At 37.7% G+C, this 12,736-nt stretch overlaps 1 protein-coding gene across 4 annotated transcripts in view; it reads left to right on the forward strand.

Moving 5' to 3' along the window:
* Window positions 1-12,736, forward strand: part of Wdr62 (WD repeat domain 62) — a 231,507-nt gene that overhangs the window by 4,247 nt on the left and 214,524 nt on the right. Inside the window, exon 1 of one of the 4 annotated variants that reach the window (XM_069337294.1) lies at window positions 9,622-9,743. The exons of 2 other annotated variants lie outside the window; for them this stretch is intronic. The gene's annotated coding sequence lies outside the window, so the exon portion shown is untranslated. Of the gene's footprint in view, window positions 1-9,621; window positions 9,744-9,844; window positions 9,978-12,736 lie in introns of those variants that run through there. One more of the 4 variants, XM_069337293.1, reaches the window with a different exon arrangement.

Raw genomic sequence — 12,736 nt, forward strand, 5'->3', positions numbered from 1 at the left:
AGTAAGATTAATAATTCTAACACGAATTTTCTCAATCTTTCGTACATTACGCTTCACTGTTGGAGGTAAATTAAAAATCAATTCTCCAAAATTCATTTTTATTTCTAGTCTGACGCGACACGGGCGCGTTTCGTAAAACTTATTACATTTTCAAAGACTTTAGTTCACAAATACACAACTGAACATACGTATCTCCGATTTTATATCTACATTTGAGTGAGGTGGGAGGGGTGATGTGGCATTAACACAAGACAGAACAAGAGGGGATATTAATAGGGTATTAAAAGTATCAACACAAGACAGAACACAAACAATGGGTATTGAATAGAAGTGTTTGTAGAAAGCCTATTGGTCCATATTTCTTGATGCTTCTATATTGGAGTGGAGTCTTGAGGTGGGTAGAATATAGTTGTGCAATAATTGGCTGTTGATTGCTGGTGTTGACTTCTTGATGTGTAGTGCCTCGCAAACGTCAAGCCGCCTGCTATCGCTGTATCTATCGATGATTTCTGTGTTGTTTACTAGGATTTCTCTGGCGATGGTTTGGTTGTGGGAAGAGATTATATGTTCCTTAACGGAGCCCTGTTGCTTATGCATCGTTAAACGCCTTGAAAGAGATGTTGTTGTCTTGCCTATATACTGGGTTTTTTGGAGCTTACAGTCCCCAAGTGGGCATTTGAAGGCATAGACGACGTTAGTCTCTTTTAAAGCGTTCTGTTTTGTGTCTGGAGAGTTTCTCATGAGAAGGCTGACCGTTTTTCTGGTTTTATAGTAAATCGTCAGTTGTATCCTCTGATTTTTGTCTGTAGGGATAACGTTTCTATTAACAATATCTTTCAGGACCCTTTCCTCCGTTTTATGAGCTGTGGAAAAGAAGTTCCTGTAAAATAGTCTAATAGGGGGTATAGGTGTTGTGTTAGTTGTCTCTTCAGAGGTTGCATGGCTTTTCACTTTCCTTCTTATGATGTCTTCGATGAAACCATTGGAGAAGCCGTTATTGACTAGGACCTGCCTTACCCTACAGAGTTCTTCGTCGACTTGCTTCCATTCTGAGCTGTGGCTGAGAGCACGGTCGACATATGCGTTAACAACACTCCTCTTGTACCTGTCAGGGCAGTCGCTGTTGGCATTTAGGCACATTCCTATGTTTGTTTCCTTAGTGTAGACTGCAGTGTGGAAACCTCCGCCCTTTTCCATGACTGTTACATCTAGAAAGGGCAGCTTCCCATCCTTTTCCATCTCGTAAGTGAAACGCAGCACGGAACTCTGCTCAAATGCCTCCTTCAGCTCCTGCAGATGTCTGACATCGGGTACCTGTGTAAAAATGTCGTCAACATACCTGCAGTATATGGCCGGTTTCAAGTTCATGTCGACTAAGACTTTTTGCTCGATGGTACCCATGTAGAAGTTTGCAAACAGGACACCTAGGGGAGAACCCATGGCGACCCCATCTACTTGCTTATACATGTGCCCATCCGGGCTCAAGAAGGGTGCCTCTTTAGTACAAGCTTGGAGTAGTTTCCTCAGAATATTTTCTGGCATGTCAAGAGGAGTACAGGCTGGATCACGATACACTCTGTCGGCTATCATTCCGATTGTCTCGTCCACAGGTACGTTGGTAAACAGCGATTCTACGTCCAACGAGGCTCTTATCCCTGTGGCCCGTGTGCCCCGCAGTAAGTCAACAAATTCCTTTGGAGACTTCAGGCTGAAGGCGCAAGGAACATAAGGAGTCAGCAGGCCGTTGAGTCGCTTCGCCAGTCTGTACGTGGGTGTGGGTATCTGGCTAATGATTGGCCGAAGTGGGTTTCCAGGCTTGTGCGTCTTGACATTTCCATACGCATATCCAGGTTTATATTCCCCAATGATCTTTGGCAGGTGGAGTCCGGATTTCTTGGCGTTCACAGTTTCGATCAGTTTGTTGACCTTTGCTTTTAATTCGGCTGTAGTGTCCTTCGTTACCCTTTGGAACTTAGTTTGGTCAGAGAGTATGATGTTCATTTTCGCCAGATATTCGTCTTTTTTAAGAATGACATATATTGGCGACTTGTCACCTCTCCTGACAACTATCTCCTTGTTCTCACGAAGGCTTTTAGCTGCCGCTTTAAGCTCGGGGGACAGTATGGTGCTTCTGTAGTTGCCTCGATTCTTTCCTCCTTCTGCAATAAGTTCTGCTTGTAAGGTATCTTTGGTAGTGACCTTCTTTTGTGTCTCGAGGTCGAATATGTCGTCCAACAGAATTTCCAACTCTACTTTCCGGGCCATCTCACTCGGTCTGAACATAACATGACAGTTTATGCCCAGATTTAGGAGAGTGACTTGGTCCTCAGTGAGGTTAATTCCTGCAAGGTTCAGGAAGCCATCTCTTGGTCGTGGAATCGGAGATACGTATGTTCAGTTGTGTATTTGTGAACTAAAGTCTTTGAAAATGTAATAAGTTTTACGAAACGCGCCCGTGTCGCGTCAGACTAGAAATAAAAATGAATTTTGGAGAATTGATTTTTAATTTACCTCCAACAGTGAAGCGTAATGTACGAAAGATTGAGAAAATTCGTGTTAGAATTATTAATCTTACTTTTTCGGTCATATTTAATAATATATGTCTACAGGAAAGACTGCTACCAAAATATACTAATATTAAAGCGCACGACCCAGCAGCAAGGAATCAAGCCTTCACGATAAAATATCGCCAGGATCTGATTCGTGATCAGATATACAAGGCAGAGAATGAAATCAAAGACAACAAAACGCAACTACTTCATGCTACAAACGAGTGGAGAAATAGCAACATCGACCATAGTATCCGTACCCGCATTGAACAACACCTCGACTTCCTCACAGACCAACATCACCTCAGCACTGAAACAAGGATTATCAAGAAACTAACAACATTATATGGAGGACCTATGGCAATTCCACGACCAAGAGATGGCTTCCTGAACCTTGCAGGAATTAACCTCACTGAGGACCAAGTCACTCTCCTAAATCTGGGCATAAACTGTCATGTTATGTCCAGACCGAGTGAGATGGCCCGGAAAGTAGAGTTGGAAATTCTGTTGGACGACATATTCGACCTCGAGACACAAAAGAAGGTCACTACCAAAGATACCTTACAAGCAGAACTTATTGCAGAAGGAGGAAAGAATCGAGGCAACTACAGAAGCACCATACTGTCCCCCGAGCTTAAAGCGGCAGCTAAAAGCCTTCGTGAGAACAAGGAGATAGTTGTCAGGAGAGGTGACAAGTCGCCAATATATGTCATTCTTAAAAAAGACGAATATCTGGCGAAAATGAACATCATACTCTCTGACCAAACTAAGTTCCAAAGGGTAACGAAGGACACTACAGCCGAATTAAAAGCAAAGGTCAACAAACTGATCGAAACTGTGAACGCCAAGAAATCCGGACTCCACCTGCCAAAGATCATTGGGGAATATAAACCTGGATATGCGTATGGAAATGTCAAGACGCACAAGCCTGGAAACCCACTTCGGCCAATCATTAGCCAGATACCCACACCCACGTACAGACTGGCGAAGCGACTCAACGGCCTGCTGACTCCTTATGTTCCTTGCGCCTTCAGCCTGAAGTCTCCAAAGGAATTTGTTGACTTACTGCGGGGCACACGGGCCACAGGGATAAGAGCCTCGTTGGACGTAGAATCGCTGTTTACCAACGTACCTGTGGACGAGACAATCGGAATGATAGCCGACAGAGTGTATCGTGATCCAGCCTGTACTCCTCTTGACATGCCAGAAAATATTCTGAGGAAGCTACTCCAAGCTTGTACTAAAGAGGCACCCTTCTTGAGCCCGGATGGGCACATGTATAAGCAAGTAGATGGGGTCGCCATGGGTTCTCCCCTAGGTGTCCTGTTTGCAAACTTCTACATGGGTACCATCGAGCAAAAAGTCTTAGTCGACATGAACTTGAAACCGGCCATATACTGCAGGTATGTTGACGACATTTTTACACAGGTACCCGATGTCAGACATCTGCAGGAGCTGAAGGAGGCATTTGAGCAGAGTTCCGTGCTGCGTTTCACTTACGAGATGGAAAAGGATGGGAAGCTGCCCTTTCTAGATGTAACAGTCATGGAAAAGGGCGGAGGTTTCCACACTGCAGTCTACACTAAGGAAACAAACATAGGAATGTGCCTAAATGCCAACAGCGACTGCCCTGACAGGTACAAGAGGAGTGTTGTTAACGCATATGTCGACCGTGCTCTCAGCCACAGCTCAGAATGGAAGCAAGTCGACGAAGAACTCTGTAGGGTAAGGCAGGTCCTAGTCAATAACGGCTTCTCCAATGGTTTCATCGAAGACATCATAAGAAGGAAAGTGAAAAGCCATGCAACCTCTGAAGAGACAACTAACACAACACCTATACCCCCTATTAGACTATTTTACAGGAACTTCTTTTCCACAGCTCATAAAACGGAGGAAAGGGTCCTGAAAGATATTGTTAATAGAAACGTTATCCCTACAGACAAAAATCAGAGGATACAACTGACGATTTACTATAAAACCAGAAAAACGGCCAGCCTTCTCATGAGAAACTCTCCAGACACAAAACAGAACGCTTTAAAAGAGACTAACGTCGTCTGTGCCTTCAAATGCCCACTTGGGGACTGTAAGCTCCAAAAAACCCAGTATATAGGCAAGACAACAACATCTCTTTCAAGGCGTTTAACGATGCATAAGCAACAGGGCTCCATTAAGGAACATATAATCTCTTCCCACAACCAAACCATCGCCAGAGAAATCCTAGTAAACAACACAGAAATCATCGATAGATACAGCGATAGCAGGCGGCTTGACGTTTGCGAGGCACTACACATCAAGAAGTCAACACCAGCAATCAACAGCCAATTATTGCACAACTATATTCTACCCACCTCAAGACTCCGCTCCAATATAGAAGCATCAAGAAATATGGACCAATAGGCTTTCTACAAACACTTCTATTCAATACCCATTGTTTGTGTTCTGTCTTGTGTTGATACTTTTAATACCCTATTAATATCCCCTTTTGTTCTGTCTTGTGTTAATGCCACATCACCCCTCCCACCTCACTCAAATGTAGATATAAAATCGGAGATACGTATGTTCAGTTGTGTATTTGTGAACTAAAGTCTTTGAAAATGTAATAAGTTTTACGAAACGCGCCCGTGTCGCGTCAGACTAGAAATAAAAATGAATTTTGGAGAATTGATTTTTAATTTACCTCCAACAGTGAAGCGTAATGTACGAAAGATTGAGAAAATTCGTGTTAGAATTATTAATCTTACTTTTTCGGTCATATTTAATAATATATGTCTACAGGAAAGACTGCTACCAAAATATACTAATATATATATATATATATATATATATATATATATATATATATATATATATATATATATATATATATATATATATATATATATATATATATATATATATATATATATATATATATATATATATGCCTATACTTGCATAAACCACAAGTGAAGATTAACAATCTTTGGACAACACCCACCAGTGGGACTCGAACCCAGAAAGCACAACTACCTTCCAGTAGCTGCCATAACTAGTACGCTTTAACCCACTACACCATTTTGTAGGGTCTGATGGTGTAGTGGGTTAAAGCGTACTAGTTATGGCAGCTACTGGAAGGTAGTTGTGCTTTCTGGGTTCGAGTCCCACTGGTGGGTGTTGTCCAAAGATTGTTAATATATATATATATATATATATATATATATATATATATATATATATATATATATATATATATATATATATTAGTATATTTTGGTAGCAGTCTTTCCTGTAGACATATATTATTAAATATGACCGAAAAAGTAAGATTAATAATTCTAACACGAATTTTCTCAATCTTTCGTACATTTCGCTTCACTGTTGAAGGTAAATCAAAAATCAATTCTCCAAAATTCATATAATATAATCAAAATTCATAAAAAAATATATATATATATATATATATATATATATATATATATATATATATATATATATATATATATATATATATATATATATATATATATATATATATATTTTTTTTTTATATGAATTTTAATTATATTATATGAATTTTGGAGAATTGATTTTTGATTTACCTCCAACAGTGAAGCGAAATGTACGAAAGATTGAGAAAATTCGTGTTAATTCGAAAATTCATAAAAAATATATATATATATATATATATATATATATATATATATATATATATATTATATATATATATATATATATATATATATATATATATATATATATATATATATATATATATATTTTTATATGAATTTTGATTATATTATATGAATTTTGGAGAATTGATTTTTGATTTACCTCCAACAGTGAAGCGAAATGTACGAAAGATTGAGAAAATTCGTGTTAGAATTATTAATCTTACTTTTTCGGTCATATTTAATAATATATGTCTACAGGAAAGACTGCTACCAAAATATACTAATATATATATATATATATATATATATATATATATATATATATATATATATATATATATATATATATATATATATATATATATATATATATATATATGTATATATATATATATATATATATATATATATATATATATATATATATATATATATATGTCGTACCTAGTAGCCAGAATGCACTTCTCAGCCTACTATGGAAGGCCCGATTTGCCTAATAAGCCAAGTTTTCATGAATTAATGTTTTTTCGACTACCTAACCTAACCTTACTTTTTGTGCTACCTAACCTAACCTAACCGATAAAGATAGGTTAGGTTAGGTAGGGTTTGTTAGGTTCGGTCATATATCTATGTTAATTTTATCTCCAATAAAAAATAATTCACCTCGTACATAATGAAATGGGTAGCTTTATAATTTCATAAGAAAAAAATTGGAGAAAACATTAATTCAGGAAAACTTTGCTTATTAGGCAAATCGGGCCTTGCATAGTAGGCAGAGAAGTGCGTTCTGGCTATTAGGTACGACATATATATATATATATATATATATATATATATATATATATATATATATATATATATATATATATATATATATATATATATATATATATATATATATATATATATATATATATGTCGTACCTAGTAGCCAGAACTCACTTCTCAGCCTACTATGCAAGGCCCAATTTGCCTAATAAGCCAAGTTTTCCTGAATTAATTGTTTTTCGACTACCTTACCTAACCTAACCTAACCTAACTTTTTCGGCTACCTAACCCAACCTAACCTATAGAGATAGGTTAGGTTAGGTTAGGTAGGGTTGGTTAGGTTCGGTCATATATCTACGTTAATTTTAACTCAATGAACAAAAATTGACCTCATACATTATGAAATGGGTAGCTTTATCATTTCATAAGAAAAAATTTAGAGAAAATATATTAATTCAGTAAAACTTGGCTTGCTAGGCAAATCGGGCCTTGCATAGTAGGCTGAGAAGTGAGTTCTGGCTACTAGGTACGACATATATATATATATATATATATATATATATATATATATATATATATATATATATATATATATATATATATATATATATATATATATATATATATATATATATAACTTTAGAACACTTTCCCACCAGGAGACTCGAACCCTAGCCAGCACAGAAACCTTCCAGCAACTGGCATAACAGGTACGCCTTAACCCTCTCCACCACCTGCTCAGACCCTTAAAAGAGATGGTAATTTCGGAGTATTTAAATACCACAAAGATCACCACCTCCCAAGAGCACTAGAGCAAGTGAGGGGTCATTTAGACGTTAATTTCATCAAGTCCCTGTTAATATGGGAAGACACAGTGTCTATGCTTAAGGCACAACTCTCCTAAACACGAGAGTCAAGTATACAACTTTAGAACACTTTCCCACCAGGAGACTCGAACCCTAGCCAGCACAGAAGCCTTCCAGCAACTGGCATAACAGGTACGCCTTAACCCTCTCCACCACCTGCTCAGACCCTTATAAGAGATGGTAATTACGGAGAAATTCGGAAAAATAATTTGATGAAATTAACGTCTAAATGACCCCTCACTTGCTCTAGTGCTCTTGGGAGGTGGTGATCTTTGTGGTATTTAAATACTCCAAAATTACCATCTCTTTTAAGGGTCTGAGCAGGTGGTGGAGAGGGTTAAGGCGTACCTGTTATGCCAGTTGCTGGAAGGCTTCTGTGCTGGCTAGGGTTCGAGTCTCCTGGTGGGAAAGTGTTCTAAAGTTGTATACTTGACTCTCGTGTTTAGGAGAGTTGTGCCTTAAGCATAGACACTGTGTCTTCCCATATTAACAGGGACTTGATGAAATTAACGTCTAAATGACCCCTCACTTGCTCTAGTGCTCTTGGGAGGTGGTGATCTTTGTGGTATTTAAATACTCCGAAATTACCATCTCTTTTAAGGGTCTGAGCAGGTGGTGGAGAGGGTTAAGGCGTACCTGTTATGCCAGTTGCTGGAAGGCTTCTGTGCTGGCTAGGGTTCGAGTCTCCTGGTGGGAAAGTGTTCTAAAGTTGTATACTTGACTCTCGTGTTTAGGAGAGTTGTGCCTTAGGCATATATATATATATATATATATATATATATATATATATATATATATATATATATATATATATATATATATATATATATATATATATATATATATATATATATATATATATATCGTACCTAGTAGCCAGAACTCACTTCTCAGCCTACTATGCAAGGCCCGATTTGCCTAATAAGCCTAGTTTTCATGAATTAATGTTTTCTCGACTACCTAACCTACCTAACCTAACCTAACCTAACGTTTTCGGCTACCTAACCTAACCTAACCTATAAAGATAGGTTAGGTTAGGTAGGGTTGGTTAGGTTCGGTCATATATCTACGTTAACTTGAACTCCAATAAAAAAAATTGACCTCATACATAATGAAATGGGTAGCTTTATCATTTCATAAGAAAAAAATTAGAGAAAATATATTAATTCAGTAAAACTTGGCTTATTAGGCAAATCGGGCCTTGCATAGTAGGCTGAGAAGTGAGTTCTGGCTACTAGGTACGACATATATATATAATATGTAATATATATAATATATTATATATATATTTGTGTATGTACATGTATGTATGAGAATGTGTACATGTATATATAACATTAATAATTTTGTAACTAGCGTCAAAAATTTTTATTTGCTTAGCTAAACGAACTAGAGGGTTCAGTTCCTGAACCGATTATGTGCCTCTGTAACCCTTTACACCACCGCCCACAGGATGGGTATGGGGGTGCATAATAAAGAAATAAATAAAAAATGTTTCAAAATATAAATATTTATATTTATATATTGTACATACTTTGACTAACCCTTAAGTCTCATCGGGAATTCGGAAGACAAGAGTCCACAGGAGAGATACTGACGCCATCAGTAATGATTTTATTGTGTTGAGTCGGGGGGGAAAACCTAGATGGGAAAACTGATATTTAAACAGCTGATAATTTTTATCTTATTATAAATGAACAAAGATGAATTATATTATAGTTCTTCTTTATGATAGTCATCAATGGTTAGTGCATCAGTACTATCGGTAACTAATGAATGAGAAATTCTGGTGTAAATATTTTGAGTGCAGTAATGGTTGAAAAGCTTCACGTGGATGTGCGTAGGATTCGCTCCTCTGACCTAAACAATACATCCGATTCTTAAGCTGTGACTGTGGAAAACTCCATGTAAGTTGAAAATTACAAAACATTTTCCCTGTAACTGCTTTTCACGAACTATTTGAGCCAATTTAATTCTATCTGATAACAAAAAGTTTAAATGATAAACAGCTTTGAACACAGGAGGAGAGTGAGGTGGAAGCCAGGGCCAGAGGTCCTGAAGGAGGAGTGCAGGGACTGCAGACTCCTGCTGACTTTTCCGTTAACATTGTGTCCCTCACTCTGGGAAGTTAGTCGCCGGGTGTAAGTACCCAGCGACTCTCCTTGTGTGTCTGTCTCTAGTGTCCCCAGCGTGTGGTGACGGCGTGCACCAGGATGTTATATGTGTGTGTGTGTGTGTATGTGGGAATTACTGGTCAGTGCCGCAACGCCCTCGGTCTTGGCCTTACAGACACAACTGCTCTCCAAAAGGAAACCAAATGGATGGGGTGAAAATAATCATATGGACGCATTAACTGCTCTCCACTTACTGATCGCAGTGTAATGTGTCGGTGCATTAAAAATTAATATATTAAAGGAAAACTTGTAATCGTATTGTTTGTGGTATGATAAGGTATTGGTCTGGATGTAAAGGCCTAGGCTAGATTGTCTTATTTGTGCCTATTGATGGGATTAGGCAATTATTAAGTGTTACTTATGTTTTCCCTAAGGTTTCGTTTATTATGCACCCCATACCCATCTCTAAGGTTGGTCATTAAATGCATGGCTGGATCAGATGATTATTCAATATTTTTAGATTTTTTAGAAATTTGCATTCCCCGTGGCGCAGTGGTAAGACGCTCCCGGCACTTTGTGAGCGCTTTGGCCTGGGTTTGTATCCTGGCCGGGGAGGATTGACTGGGTGCCAATTCTTAACTGTAGTCTTTGTTTACCGAGCAGTGAATAGGTACCTGGTTGTTAAATGATTTCGCGAGTCGTGTTCTGGGAATAAAATTAGGATTATGGACCTGTCCAAAGCGCTATGCGTGCTAGTGGTTTTACAAGAATGTAAAAACTCTTGTATATATAAATAACAAAAAAAAAAAAAAAATATTAATCTTATCCAAGAAGCTGCAGGGTACTGAGCACTCTTGTCTCAGAACTCCTGGTTGATGTTTGGGTCCTCTGCTTGTCACCAGAAAATTATATCTATAGTTTTAGCCCAACAATGCAATATGTGCTAAATTGCATCCTTGTTTAAGTGCTTGTGAGAAATGACATCTGGCATATTTATTTGCTCAAGTTCCAAGAGCTGTTTATTTTAAGTTTTTCAGTTTAAGCTTTTAAGAGTGTGAGGGGGGAGAGAACTTTTCATTGGCTTCACTGGAAGTTATTGAGGTCACCATATTTTTGCCAAAGGGCATTGGTTTTTGAGCACTAGGGTTAGTTATATTGATGTGGACTTAAACCTGTCATAGAAATTATATCACACTGGGCACTACTGGCTGAGTGGACAGCATGCTGGATGCATAGTCCTGTGGACTGGGGTTCGATTCTGAGCGCCGGCGAAAACAGATGGGCAGAGTTTCTTTCATCCTGATGCCCCTGCTACCTGGGAGTTACAGCTGTTACGAGCAGCTTCCTGGGTGTATGTGTGTGTGTGTGTGTGTGGAGAAAAAAAAATGGTAACAGTTGAGAGGCAGGCCAAAAGAGCAGAGCTCGCCCCCACAAGTACAACTAGGTGAATACCTATACAGTACAGTAATAACAATATCTGAATTTTTACGACTAATATACTGACATATCCATTAATTTTGTTTTCAATGTCAGACAAAAGTACATAATAACAGAGTTCGCTAGATCGAGCTTGAGCTGGGCCGCATGTTTCCAAATGTCAGTCAATTGCAATAAATAACTTTTACCTGGGTTTATCAGGTAAATTAGAAAGGGTTTATGCAATTTTAAACCATTTGTTTTGTATCTGCTTTAAAACTATGCAGGAAAGTTGTCCCTGCTTTATCTCCTCTTGATTCTTCCATTTGCTTACTGCCCTGACATTGAAGAAGTATTTCTTTATGTCCCTGCAGCTCATCTGTGTGTTTAGTTTCTATGTATGCCCCTCTCAATATGCCACACTACTTAACCTAAACATTGTTTATTTTATCGATTCTTCTGCATATTTTATATTGGGATTTTGTCCCTCTTGTATTTCTTCCAATCATGAAGCAAATCTTTGTATAGTAGTGTGTGGTTTGGTCAAAATTTTTCAGCCACGTTATTGTGACTTCATCTGCATCTGTACAGTACCTTCTCAATATAAAGTTTTATGTGTACAGTACTTCATGAATGGTGGAAAACAAAAATGTATGCATATGTAAATTGGAATATTCTTCTGTGGTGTAGTGTAATTACCAAAGTAGTTACAGGATAAGAGTTATGCTTGTGGTGTCTCGTCTTCCCAGTACTCGTTGTCGTATTGCACGACCTGGTTAAAATACTGTCTAAAGACATTTAACAAAACAAATTAAAAAGCTGAGAAATAATAATTACAGAATGACTAGATAGAAAACCAGTAAATATTGCCAAATTGAATTATATAAAGACAATATAACAGTTACATGTAAGTTTGAAAAAGAAAATAAAAACACATAGGGAAAGTGTTTTGAAACCAGAACAACTCTACAGCTGTAAAATGGCAAAAAACTTTTTTTCACATGTTTTTAGATGATTGGATTAGTATGCTCGAGGTATACACTCCAGGTGGAAATGGTATATGATAAAGTACCTGAAGATTTATGGCACAGTAATTACATGTGCATCGGCAGGCATGTTTGGTTAAGAAATGAAAGTAATAATCCTAAGCTACTCTGTTGTTTTTCTTGACCACACCTATATGTCGCCTGCCTCCAGAGACTAGAATCTTCACAGCAGAACTTTATGCTATTTTGTATGCTCTTAGTCGACTGCTTTCTCGGTATCAATCTTTCTTTGTTGTTGTAGTTGACTCGCTGTACCCTCGTGGTTCTGGAGTCCTTTAATCCAGTCCATCCTGTAGTAGTTGAAATTCAACATTGGGTGCTTCT

The sequence above is a fragment of the Procambarus clarkii genome, chromosome 37, assembly GCF_040958095.1.
Source record: "Procambarus clarkii isolate CNS0578487 chromosome 37, FALCON_Pclarkii_2.0, whole genome shotgun sequence".
Taxonomy (NCBI): Eukaryota; Metazoa; Arthropoda; class Malacostraca; order Decapoda; family Cambaridae; genus Procambarus; species Procambarus clarkii.